This window comes from Oncorhynchus clarkii, chromosome 9 (assembly GCF_045791955.1).
Source record: "Oncorhynchus clarkii lewisi isolate Uvic-CL-2024 chromosome 9, UVic_Ocla_1.0, whole genome shotgun sequence".
In the NCBI taxonomy this organism is placed as follows: Eukaryota; Metazoa; Chordata; class Actinopteri; order Salmoniformes; family Salmonidae; genus Oncorhynchus; species Oncorhynchus clarkii.
Genome location: NC_092155.1, coordinates 7,559,094 through 7,572,794, shown reverse-complemented (window position 1 = coordinate 7,572,794; position 13,701 = coordinate 7,559,094).

The following is a 13,701-nucleotide window of genomic DNA, read 5'->3' as shown; positions in this document are numbered from 1 at the left end:
TCCCTCATATATATCTCTCTCTTTCCTGTTGCAGAACATATCCCTCCCTCCCTCGTCCTACAATCTCTCCCTCATATATATCTCTCTCTTTCCTGTTGCAGAACATATCCCTCCCTCCCTCGTCCTACAATCTCTCCCTCATATATATCTCTCTCTTTCCTGTTGCAGAACATATCCCTCCCTCCCTCGTCCTACAATCTCTCCCTCATATATATCTCTCTCTTTCCTGTTGCAGAACATATCCCTCCCTCCCTCGTCCTACAATCTCTCCCTCATATATATCTCTCTCTTTCCTGTTGCAGAACATATCCCTCCCTCCCTCGTCCTACAATCTCTCCCTCATATATATATCTCTCTCTTTCCTGTTGCAGAACATATCCCTCCCTCCCTCGTCCTACAATCTCTCCCTCATATATATCTCTCTCTTTCCTGTTGCAGAACATATCCCTCCCTCCCTCGTCCTACAATCTCTCCCTCATATATATCTCTCTCTTTCCTGTTGCAGAACATATCCCTCCCTCCCTCGTTCTACAATCTCTCCCTCATATATATCTCTCTCTTTCCTGTTGCAGAACATATCCCTCCCTCCCTCGTTCTACAATCTCTCCCTCAGATATATCTCTCTCTTTCCTGTTGCAGAACATATCCCTCCCTCCCTCGTTCTACAATCTCTCCCTCATATATATCTCTCTATTTCCTGTTGCAGAACATATCCCTCCCTCCCTCGTTCTACAATCTCTCCCTCATATATATCTCTCTATTTCCTGTTGCAGAACATATCCCTCCCTCCCTCGTTCTACAATCTCTCCCTCATATATATCTCTCTCTTTCCTGTTGCAGAACATATCCCTCCCTCCCTCGTTCTACAATCTCTCCCTCATATATATCTCTCTCTATGATCTATTTATTACTTTTCTCCATATTTATTTTTTATTTAATTATTCGCCCGTTTTTCATGGTATCTAATTGGTATTTACAGTCTTGTCTCATCGCTGCAACTCCCGTACGGGCTCGGGAGAGGTCGAAGGTCGAGAGTCCTGCTTCCTCCGAAACACAACCCAACCAAGCCGCACTGCTTCTTGACACAATGCACATCCAACCAGGAAGCCAGCAGCACCAATGTGTCGGAGGAAACGCCGTACACCTGCCGACCGTGTCAGCGTGCAGTGCGCCCGGCCCGCCACAGGAGCCACTAGTGCGCGATGGGACAAGGACATCCCTGCCGGCCAAACCCTCCCCTAACCCGGACGACGCTGGGCCAATTGTGCACCGCCCCATGGGTCTTCCGGCTGCGACAGAGCTTGGACTCGAACCAAGAATCCCTAGTGGCACAACCAGCAGTGTGATGCAATGCCTTAGACCACTGCATCGCTCGGGAGGCTAACTCCATGTTTCTACCTCTCTCTCTCTCTCTCTCTCTCTCTCTCTCTCTCTCTCTCTCTCTCTCTCTCTCTCTCTCTCTCTCTCTCTCTCTCTCTCTCTCTCTCTCTCTCTCTCTCTCTCTCTCTCTCTCTCTCTCTCTCTCTCTCTCTCTCTCTCTCTCTCTCTGCCTTTCTCACTACATAGTATGGACACCAAGCTAAAGTGATTCAGTGCTTTGTTAATTCAATGTGTCAAAGTGGAAGCTGTCACTACTCAAATAGAGGATTAAAATAAAAAGATATTCCGCGATTCTCATGAAATTATATCATTCAACGATAAAGTTTTGTGCAGCGCTCTGTGAAGAGAATTGTGGGGAGATACTGACATCTTTGGAGTCTGTCTGTCTGTCTGTCTGTCTGCATGTGTCAACACGCCTGCGTGTGTCTGCATGAGAGAGCGAGAGAGAGAGAGAGGTAGAGTCTTTGGAGCAAAACGGTAAGCTGACAGAATGGAGTTTTCAATCTAACATCATTGTGACAGCTTCTGACATGTCTATTTCTATAACGCTATCAACAGCTTTAGCATCTGACATGTCTATTTCTATGACATCTCTACAAAGGTCTACGGATGCATCCCAAATGGCACTCTATTCCCTATATAATGCACTACTTTAGACCAGGGCTGGCACCCTATTCCCTATATAGTGCACTACTTTAGACCAGGGCTGGCACACTATTCCCTACATAGTGCACTACTTTAGACCAGGACTGGCACCCTATTCCCTATATAGTGCTCTACTTTAGACCAGGGCTGGCACACTATTCCCTACATAGTGCACTACTTTAGACCAGGACTGGCACCCTATTCCCTGGTTCCTATTATAGGAACCATAAGACAGTTAGTATATAGGAACCATAAGACAGTCAGTATATAGGAAGGAAGGAAGGAAGGAAGGAAGGAAGGAAGGAAGGAAGGAAGGAAGGAAGGAAGGAAGGAGCTAAAGCGGAAAAGAAGAGAATGAGAGAGAGAAACCGTTCAAGGTGTGTAAATGGAGAGACAAAGAGAGAGATGGAGGGAGAGAAAGAGAGAGATGGAGGGAGAGAAAGAGAGAGAGATGGAGGGAGAGAAAGAGAGAGATGGAGGGACAGATGGAGGGAGAGAAAGAGAGAGATGGAGGGACAGATGGAGTGACAAAGCGAGAAATGGAGAGAAAGACAAAGAGAAAGACAAAGAGAGAGGTGGAGGGAGAGAAAGAGAGAGAGATGGAGAGAGAGACAAAGAGATAATTGTTTAAGAGGAATACAGAGGGGATGTTGTTTTAGAGGAATATAGAGGGGAAGTTGTTTTAGAGGAATATAGAGGGGAAGTTGTTTTAGAGGATTATAGAGGGGAAGTTGTTTTAGAGGAATATAGAGGGTGAAGATAGAGGAATATAGAGGGGATGTTGTTTTAGAGGAATATATAGAGGGGAAGTTGTTTTAGAGGAATATATAGAGGGGAAGTTGTTTTAGAGGAATATAGAGGGGGAAGTTGTTTTAGAGAAATATAGAGGGTGAAGTTGTTTTAGAGGAATATAGAGGGGGAAGTTGTTTTAGAGAAATATAGAGGGTGAAGATAGAGGAATATATAGAGGGGAAGTTGTTTTAGAGGAATATAGAGGGGAAGTTGTTTTAGAGGATTATAGAGGGGGAAGTTGTTTTAGAGGAATATAGAGGGGAAGTTGTTTTTTTCCTGTATGTCACAACTCCTTCCATCCCTCTCTCCCCTTCCATCCCTCTCTCCGTCCATCCCTCTCTCCGTCCATCCCTCTCTCCTTCCATCCCTCTCTCCTTCCTTCCATCCCTCTCTCCTTCCCCTCCTAATCCTGTCTGTCCAATCAGAAACCTAACCCTGTCAATCCAATCAGAAACCTAACCCTGTCAATCCAATCAGAATCCTAACCTTGTCTGTCCAATCAGAACCCTAACCCTGTCAGTCCAATCAGAATCCTAACCCTGTCTATCCAATCAGAATCCTGACCCTGTCTATCCAATCAGAATCCTAACCCTGTCTATCCAATCAGAATCCTAACCCTGTTTTTTCCAGTCAGAATCCTAACCCTGTCTATCCAATCAGAATCCTAACTCTGTCTATCCAATCAGAAACCTAACCCTGTCTATCCAATCATAATCCTAACCCTGTCTATCCAATCATAATCCTAACCCTGTCTATCTAATCAGAATCCTAACCTTGTCTATCCAATCAGAATCCTAACCATGTCTATCCAATCAGAAAGCATTCCCAGAACTCTAGAAGCTCTAAATGTATCGTTTAGTGTTCTGCATGGCTAATAACCCCTATAAATCTACTCTCTGAAGATTAGACCGTGCAGTCTTCACAGGCACACACACACACACACACACACACACACACACACACAAACGAATTAGCCCTTCTAGTCGCACACACACACACACACACACACACACACACACACACACACACACACACACACTAGTCTCCACAGCACAAGGCTACACATTACAGTACATCTTTACAGAGAACTAGGGGTTTGTCCAATATTAAACTCAAACACTGGAAACAAGTCTGCCTGGTGGGACTTTGTTTAAATCCAATTCCAACATTTACAAATTAATATTATGAAATTATTTAATCCCTCTCGAGTTTTGAATTATCTTGTGTGGTAGCCTGATCTCAGATCTGGTTGTACTCTTGTGTGGTAGCCTGGTCTCAGATCTGGTTGTACTCTTGTGTGGTAGCCTGGTCTCAGATCTGGTTGTGATCTTGTGTGGAAGCCTGGTCTCAGATCTGGTTGTACTCTTGTGTGGTAGCCTGGTCTAAGATCTGGTTGTGATCTCGTGTGGTAGCCTGATCTCAGATCTGGTTGTACTCTTGTGTGGTAGCCTGGTCTCAGATCTGGTTGTACTCTTGTGTGGTAGCCTGGTCTCAGATCTGGTTGTGATCTTGTGTGGAAGCCTGGTCTCAGATCTGGTTGTACTCTTGTGTGGTAGCCTGGTCTCAGATCTGGTTGTGATCTTGTGTGGTAGCCTGGTCTCAGATCTGGTTGTGATCTTGTGTGGAATCCTGGTCTCAGATCTTGTTGTGATCTTGTGTGGTAGCCTGGTCTCAGATCGGGTTGCGATCTTGTGTGGTAGCCTGGTCTCAGATCTGGTTGTGATCTTGTGTGGTAGCCTGGTCTCAGATCTGTTACCAAGGCCAACTGAACTCCGTTACTGTTGGAATAACAATGAGTGACAAGGACTTGGCATGATAGCATAAATAAACAGACTGGCACTCAGGCTACTGTGTGTGTATTAACAGTTAAAGTTTTGGAGCCTTGTGTTGGTTTAAATGCCATTGAACTCAATTATAATGTTGTGTCTCCATCTAGTGGTAAAAATGAGGTTGTGCACCTTGACAATAAATGGTGTTATGAAGGTCACTTGATGGTGAATTCAAGGTAGTGCAGCCAGAATGTAGAATCACCGATTTGGTTGAAATGCTCTCTCTCCTCTCTCTCTACCATCTCTCTGTTTCTCTCTCTCTCTCTCTCTCTCTCCCTCTCTCCTCTCTCTCTCTACCATCTCTCTCTCCTCTCTCGCTGTCTCTTCCTGTTCCTCTCTCTCCTCTCTCTCTACCATCTCTCTGCTTCTCTCGCTCTCTCTCCTCTCTCGCTGTCTCTTCCTGTTCCTCTCTCTCCTCTCTTGCTCCTTATCTCTCTCTCCTCTCTCTTAATTTCTCTCATCTCTCTCTGTCTATCCAATCAGAATCTTAACCCTGTCTATCCAATCAGAATCCTAACCCTGTCTGTCCAATCAGAATCCTTACCCTGTCTATCCAATCAGAATCCTAACCCTGTCTATCCAATCAGAATCCTAACCCTGTTTTTTCCAGTCAGAATCCTAACCCTGTCTATCCAATCATAATCCTAACCCTGTCTATCCAATCATAATCCTAACCCTGTCTATCCAATCAGAATCCTAACCCTGTCTATCCAATCATAATCCTAACCCTGTCTATCCAATCATAATCCTAACCCTGTCTATCCAATCAGAATCCTAACCCTGTCTATCCAATCAGAATCCTAACCCTGTCTATCCAGTCAGAATCCTAACCCTGTCTATCCAATCATAATCCTAACCCTGTCTATCCAATCAGAATCTTAACCATGTCTATCCAATCAGAAATCATTCCCAGAACTCTAGAAGCTCTAAATGTATCGTTTAGTGTTCTGCATGGCTAATAACCCCTATTAATCTACTCTCTGAAGATTAGACCGTGCAGTCTTCACAGGAACACACACACACAGTCTTGTATAACTAACCTTGTGGGGACACACAATTCAGTCCCATTTAAAACCTAACGTTAACCCTAAAACCTAACCTTAAACTTCAAATTTAACCCTAAAACCTAAACTTAAACCTAAAACCTGACCTTAACCCTAAAACCTAACTTTAACCCTAAAACCTAACCTTAACCTTTAAACCTATCTTTAAACGTAAAACCTAACTTTAAAATCTAACCTTAACCCTAAAACCTAACCTTAACCTTAAAACCTAACCATGAAACCTAACTTTAACCCTAAAACCTGACGTTAACCTTAAAACCTAACCCTAAAACTTAACCTTAAAACCTAACCCTAATACTAACCCTAACCCTAAAACCTAACCTTAACCTTTAAACCAAACCCTAAAACCTAACCTTAACCTTTAAGATCCTAGCTCCTAATCCTCACCCTAAACCTGATCCTAGCTCCTAACCCTCACCCTAAACCTGATCCTAGCTCCTAACCCTCACCCTAAACCTGATCCTAGCTCCTAACCCTCACACTAAACCTGATCCTAGCTCCTAACCCTCACCCTAAACCTGATCCTAGCTCCTAATCATCACCCTAAACCTGATCCTAGCTCCTAATCCTCACCCTAAACCTGATCCTAGCTCCTAACCCTCACCCTAAACCTGATCCTAGCTCCTAACCCTCACACTAAACCTGATCCTAGCCCCTAACCCTCACCCCAAACCTGATCCTAGCTCCTAACCCTCACCCTAAACCTGATCCTAGCTCCTAACCCTCACCCTACACCTGATTCTAGCTCCTAACCCTCACCCTAAACCTGATCCTAGCTCCTAACCCTTACCCTAAACCCGATCCTAGCTCCTAAACCTCACTCTAAACCTGATCCTAGCTCCTGACCCTCACCCTAAACCTGATTCTAGCTCCTAACCCTCACGCTAAACCTGATCCTAGCTCCTAACCCTCACCCTAAACCTGATCCTAGCTCCTAACCCTCACCCTAAACCTGATCCTAGCTCCTAACCCTCACCCTAATCCTAGCTCCTAACCCTCACCCTAAACCTGATCCTAGCTCCTAACCCTCACCCTAAACCTGATCCTAGCTCCTAACCCTCACCCTAAACCTGATCCTAGCTCCTAACCCTCAGCCTAAACCTGATCCTAGCTACTAACCCTCACCCTAAACCTGATTCTTGCTCCTAACCCTCACCCTAAACCTGATCCTAGCTGCTAACCCTCACCCTAAACCTGATCCTAGCTCCTAACCCTCACCCTAAACCTGATCCATGCTCCTATCCCTCACCCTAAACCCGATCCTAGCTCCTAAACCTCACTCTAAACCTGATCCTAGCTCCTAACCCTCACCCTAAACCTGATCCTAGCTCCTAACCCTCACCCTAAACCTGATCCTAGCTCCTAACCCTCACCCTAAACCTGATCCTAGCTCCTAACCCTAACCCTAAACATGATCCTAGCTCCTAACCCTCACCCTAAACCTGATCCTAGCTCCTAACCCTCAGCCTAAACCTGATCCTAGCTCCTAACCCTCACCCTAAACCTGATTCTTGCTCCTAACCCTCACCCTAAACCTGATCCTAGCTGCTAACCCTCACCCTAAACCTGATCCTAGCTCCTAACCCTCACCCTAAACCTGATCCATGCTCCTAACCCTCACCCTAAACCTGATCCTAGCTCCTAACCCTCACCCTAAACCTGATCCTAGCTCCTAACCCTCACCCTAAACCTGATCCTAGCTCCTAACCCTCACCCTAAACCTGATCCATGCTCCTAACACTTAAAGTAGTTCTAACCTGAACCCTAAACTCTCCAGAAAGAATATTTGACATGTGGTCCAATTTTTGTTTGTTTACTTATCTTGTGGGGACTTCTGGTCCCCACAAGAATAGTTAAACACGTCCACACACAAATTAGCCTTACTAGTTGCTCACACTCTCACTTCGTCTCACACGCGCACACACACACTAGTCTCCACAGCACAAGGCTACAAACTACAGTTTGGCTTTACAGAGAACTAGGGGTTTGTCCAATATTAAACTCAAACACTGGAAACAAGTCTGCCTGATGGGACTTTGTTTAATTCCAATTACAACATTTACAAATTAATATTATGAAATTATTTCATTAATACTTCTCAATTTCAGTTAATCCCGGTCGAGTTTTGAATTATCTTGTGTGGTAGCCTGGTCTCAGATCTGGTTGTGATCTTGTGTGGTAGCCTGGTCTCAGATCTGGTTGTGATCTTGTGTGGTAGCCTGGTCTCAGATCTGCTTGTGCTCTTGTGTGGTAGCCTGGTCTCAGATCTGGTTGCGATCTTGTGTGGTAGCCTGGTCTCAGATCTGTGTGTGATCTTGTGTGGTAGCCTGGTCTCAGATCTGTTACCAAGGCCAACTGAACTCCGTTACTGTTGGAATAACAATGAGTGACAGGGACTTGGCATGATAGCATAAATAAACAGACTGGCACTCAGGCTACTGTGTGTGTATTAACAGTTAAAGGTTTGGAGCCTTGTGTTGGTTTAAATGCCATTGAACTCAATTATAATGTTGTGTCTCCATCTAGTGGTAAAAATGAGGTTGTGCACCTTGATAATAAATGGTGTTATGAAGGTCAACTGATGGTAAATTCAAGATTGTGGCTGTACTATGGTTTTAATGCTCTCTCTCTCCTTCTCCTTCTCTCTCCTTCTCTCCCTCCCCTTCTCTTTCTCTCTCTCTCCTTCTCTTTCTCTCTCCCCTTCTCTTTCTCTCTCTCCCCTTCTCTTTCTCTCTCTCTCCTTCTCTTTCTCTCTCCCCTTCTTTTTCTCTCTCTCTCCTTCTCCTTCTCTCTCCCCTTCTCTTTCTCTCTCTACCCTTCTCTTTCTCTCTCCCCTTCTCTTTCTCTCTCTACCCTTCTCTTTCTCTCTCTCTCCTTCTCTTTCTCTCTCCCCTTCTCTTTCTCTCTCTACCCTTCTCGTTCTCTCTCTCTCCTTCTCTCTCTCTCTCCACTTCTCTTTCTCTCTCTCCTTTTTCTCTCTCTCCTTCTCTTTCTCATTCATACAATCCAAAACACTCACACTCTCACACACATGCGCACGCACGCACGCACGCTCAAATACGCACACACACGCTAATAAATAACACACTGAAAACCATCCTCATCTCATAAAAAGATATAATTTAAACCCTTCATCTTATTGAATCTCTATAAATACATGGTCGTTATAGGAGTAAAAACGTCTTCAGTTAAAGCCTGTGGTAGTCATAGAAACAGTATTAAGTTACAGTAGTAATATTGCAGGTTAAGTACAGTAGTTTGTATTTCAGGTTTTTCCCATCGATACCTTTTAGGAGGGGGACATTACTTTAGGCGTAAGAGACCTTAACATGTTAATTTTGGGACCATTTTTTCTCCACATTCTTCCTGGGGGAATAAAAACAAAGGAAATCACGTAGTATTTTGTGGTTAGATTTCGTTATTTCTTTCTTTTTTGTAACAAAAAACATCTATTTTTTTTACCAGAGAGAGAAATTGGGGTATTTTCTTTTCAGAAGTGCACATTAGAAAAGTAGCAAGGCATTTTTTGTTTGGTATCCAGGCAGACATAGACCTGTTATAAGGATCTCATAAAGCTACTTAAGGTGACATATCACCGTCATGAGGAAAGTAACATGATAGGTAACAACTCTCAATTGTGTCGCTTGTTGAAATGTATTTCTAATTAAACATGTCCAAGTGAGGGGACAGAAAAGGAGAATGTCTTTGTCCCAGTTGAGCCACACTGTGGGGCACTAACGCTGTTAGTAAACACATTCAGACACACGGAACCAAGGATTCACCCATTAGTTGACAGGGACTGTTCCCTCTCATACATCATAGTGTGTATTGATCTGGGTAACTGGTCTATAGTGTTTATTGATCTGGGTAACTGGTCTATAATGTGTATTGATCTGGGTAACTGGTTTATAATTTGTATTGATCTGGGTAACTGGTCTATAGTGTGTATTGATCTGGGTAACTGGTCTATAGTGTGTATTGATCTGGGTAACTGGTCTATAGTGTGTATTGATCTGGGTAACTGGTTTATAATGTGTATTGATCTGGGTAACTGGTCTATAGTGTGTATTGATCTGGGTAACTGGTCTATAGTGTGTATTGATCTGGTTAACTGGTTTATAATGTGTATTGATCTGGGTAACTGGTCTATAGTGTGTATTGATCTGGGTAACTGGTCTATAGTGTGTATTGATCTGGGTAACTGGTTTATAATGTGTATTGATCTGGGTAACTGGTCTATAGTGTGTATTGATCTGGGTAACTGGTCTATAGTGTGTATTGATCTGGGTAACTGGTTTATAATGTGTATTGATCTGGGTAACTGGCCCACAGTGTGTATTGAGATCTGGGTAACTGGTCTATAGTGTGTATTGATCTGGGTAACTGGTCTATAGTGTGTATGGATCTGGGTAACTGGCCCACAGTGTGTATTGATCTGGGTAACTGGTCTATAGTGTGTATGGATCTGGGTAACTGGTCTATAATGTGTATTGAGATCTGGGTAACTGGTCTATAATGTGTATTGAGATCTGGGTAACTGGTCTATAATGTGTATTGATCTGGGTAACTGGCCCACAGTGTGTATTGATCTGGGTAACTGGCCCACAGTGTGTATTGAGATCTGGGTAACTGGTCTATAGTGTGTATGGATCTGGGTAACTGGTCTATAATGTGTATTGAGATCTGGGTAACTGGTCTATAATGTGTATTGATCTGGGTAACTGGTCTATAATGTGTATTGAGATCTGGGTAACTGGTCTATAATGTGTATTGATCTGGGTAACTGGCCCACAGTGTGTATTGATCTGGGTAACTGGCCCACAGTGTGTATTGAGATCTGGGTAACTGGTCTATAGTGTGTATGGATCTGGGTAACTGGCCCACAGTGTGTATTGAGATCTGGGTAACTGGTCTATAGTGTGTATTGATCTGGGTAACTGGCCCACAGTGTGTATTGAGATCTGGGTAACTGGTCTATAGTGTGTATTGATCTGGGTAACTGGTCTATAGTGTGTATTGATCTGGGTAACTGGTCTATAGTGTGTATTGATCTGGGTAACTGGTCTATAATGTGTATTGATCTGGGTAACTGGCCCACAGTGTGTATTGAGATCTGGGTAACTGGTCTATAGTGTGTATTGATCTGGGTAACTGGCCCACAGTGTGTATTGAGATCTGGGTAACTGGTCTATAGTGTGTATTGATCTGGGTAACTGGTTTATAATGTGTATTGATCTGGGTAACTGGTCTATAGTGTGTATTGATCTGGGTAACTGGTCTATAGTGTGTATTGATCTGGGTAACTGGTTTATAATGTGTATTGATCTGGGTAACTGGTCTATAGTGTGTATTGATCTGGGTAACTGGCCCACAGTGTGTATTGAGATCTGGGTAACTGGTCTATAGTGTGTATGGATCTGGGTAACTGGTCTATAATGTGTATTGAGATCTGGGTAACTGGTCTATAATGTGTATTGATCTGGGTAACTGGTCTATAATGTGTATTGAGATCTGGGTAACTGGTCTATAATGTGTATTGATCTGGGTAACTGGCCCACAGTGTGTATTGATCTGGGTAACTGGCCCACAGTGTGTATTGAGATCTGGGTAACTGGTCTATAGTGTGTATGGATCTGGGTAACTGGCCCACAGTGTGTATTGAGATCTGGGTAACTGGTCTATAGTGTGTATGGATCTGGGTAACTGGCCCACAGTGTGTATTGAGATCTGGGTAACTGGTCTATAGTGTGTATTGATCTGGGTAACTGGCCCACAGTGTGTATTGAGATCTGGGTAACTGGTCTATAGTGTGTATTGATCTGGGTAACTGGTCTATAGTGTGTATTGATCTGGGTAACTGGTCTATAGTGTGTATTGATCTGGGTAACTGGTCTATAATGTGTATTGATCTGGGTAACTGGTCTATAATGTGTATTGATCTGGGTAACTGGCCCACAGTGTGTATTGAGATCTGGGTAACTGGTCTATAGTGTGTATTGATCTGGGTAACTGGCCCACAGTGTGTATTGAGATCTGGGTAACTGGTCTATAGTGTGTATTGATCTGGGTAACTGGCCCACAGTGTGTATTGAGATCTGGGTAACTGGTCTGTAGTGTGTATTGATCTGGGTAACTGGTCTATAGTGTGTATTGAGATCTGGGTAACTGGTCTATAGTGTGTATTGATCTGGGTAACTGGTCTATAGTGTGTATTGATCTGGGTAACTGGTCTATAGTGTGTATTGATCTGGGTAACTGGTCTATAATGTGTATTGATCTGGGTAACTGGTCTATAGTGTGTATTGATCTGGGTAACTGGTCTATAGTGTGCATTGATCTGGGTAACTGGCCCACAGTGTGTATTGAGATCTGGGTAACTGGTCTATAGTATATAGGTATCTAGTGCTGAGCAATTAGTGCTTTTCTAGGCCCACTTGGTTTCAATTCGATTCTAAAAAATATCATCGAGGTGTAAAAAATAAAACATTAAAGCGATTAGTGTTTTTTTGAGGTCGGTTCGGTTTCGGTTAGATTATTACAAATAATCACGGTTTTTGATTTTAGTTTCGATAACTTTTTTAAACATTAAATGAACTATGCATTATGTGGGTTGAATGCTTTAACAACACATAAAATAATTAATACAGTGGCTTGTGAAAGTATTCACCCCTCTTGGCATTTTTCCTATTTTGTTGCATTACAACCTGGAATTAAATTGATTTTTTTTGGGGGGGGGGGGGGGGTGTATCATTTGATTTACACAACATGCCTACCACTTTGAAGATGTGAAATATTTTTTGTGGTGAAACAGCCAAGAAATAAGACAAAAAAACTGAAAACTTAAGCCTGTATAACTCACAAAGTCAATACTTTGTAGATCCACCTTTTGCAGCAATTACAGCTGCAAGTCTCTTGGGGTATGTCTCTATAAGCTTGGCACATCTAGCCACTGGGAGATTGGCCCATTCTCCAAGGTAAAACTGCTCCAACCTCCGAGTTCCGCTGGTGTACAGCAATCTTTAAGTGATACCACAGATTCTCAATTAGATTGAGGTTTGGGCTTTGACCAGACCTCGGCCATTCCAAGACATTTAAATGTTTCCCCTTAAACCACTTCAGTGTTGCTTTAGCAGTATGCTTAGGGTCATTGTCCTGCTGGAAGGTGAACCTCTGTCCCAGTCTCAAATCTCTAGAAGACAAATAGGTTTCCCTCAAGAATTTCCCTGTATTTAGCGCCATCCATCATTCCTTCAATTCTGACCAGTTTCACAGTCCCTGCCGATGAAAAACATCCCCACAGCATGATGCTGCCACCACCATGCTTCACTGTGGGGATGGTGTTCTCGGGGTTATGAGGTGTTGGGTTTGCACAAGACATTGAGTTTTCCTTGATGGCATAAAAGCTCAATTTAACCTCTTCTGACCAGAGTACCTTATTCCATATGTTTGGGGAGTCTCCCACATGCCTTATAGCTCTGTGGAGCTTTGCAGCTCCTACAGGATTATCTTTGGTCTCTTTGTTGCCTCTCTGATGAATGCCTTCCTCGCCTGGTCCGTGAGTTTTGGTGGGTGGACCTCTCTTGCCAGGTTTGTTATGGTGCCATATTCTTTCCATTTTTTAATAATGGATTTAATGGTGGACTTTATTTAACTAATTACGTGACTTCTGAAGGTCATTTGGTTGCACCAGATCGTATTTAGGGGCTTCACAGCAAATGGGGTGAATACCTATACACACCCACACCACTTTTCAGTTTTTTTGTGTTTTTTTAAACAAGTTATTCTTTTCATTTCACGTCACCAATTTGGACTATTTTGTGTTTGTCCATTACATGAAATCCAAATAAAAATCCATTTAAATTACAGGTTGGAGTGCAACAAAGTAGGAAAAACGTCAGGGGGGGATGAACACTTTCGCAAGGCACTGTAAAAGTCCCATGATGGTAGTGACTCTTCATTACTTACTTATCAACCATCATTTATTCACATTA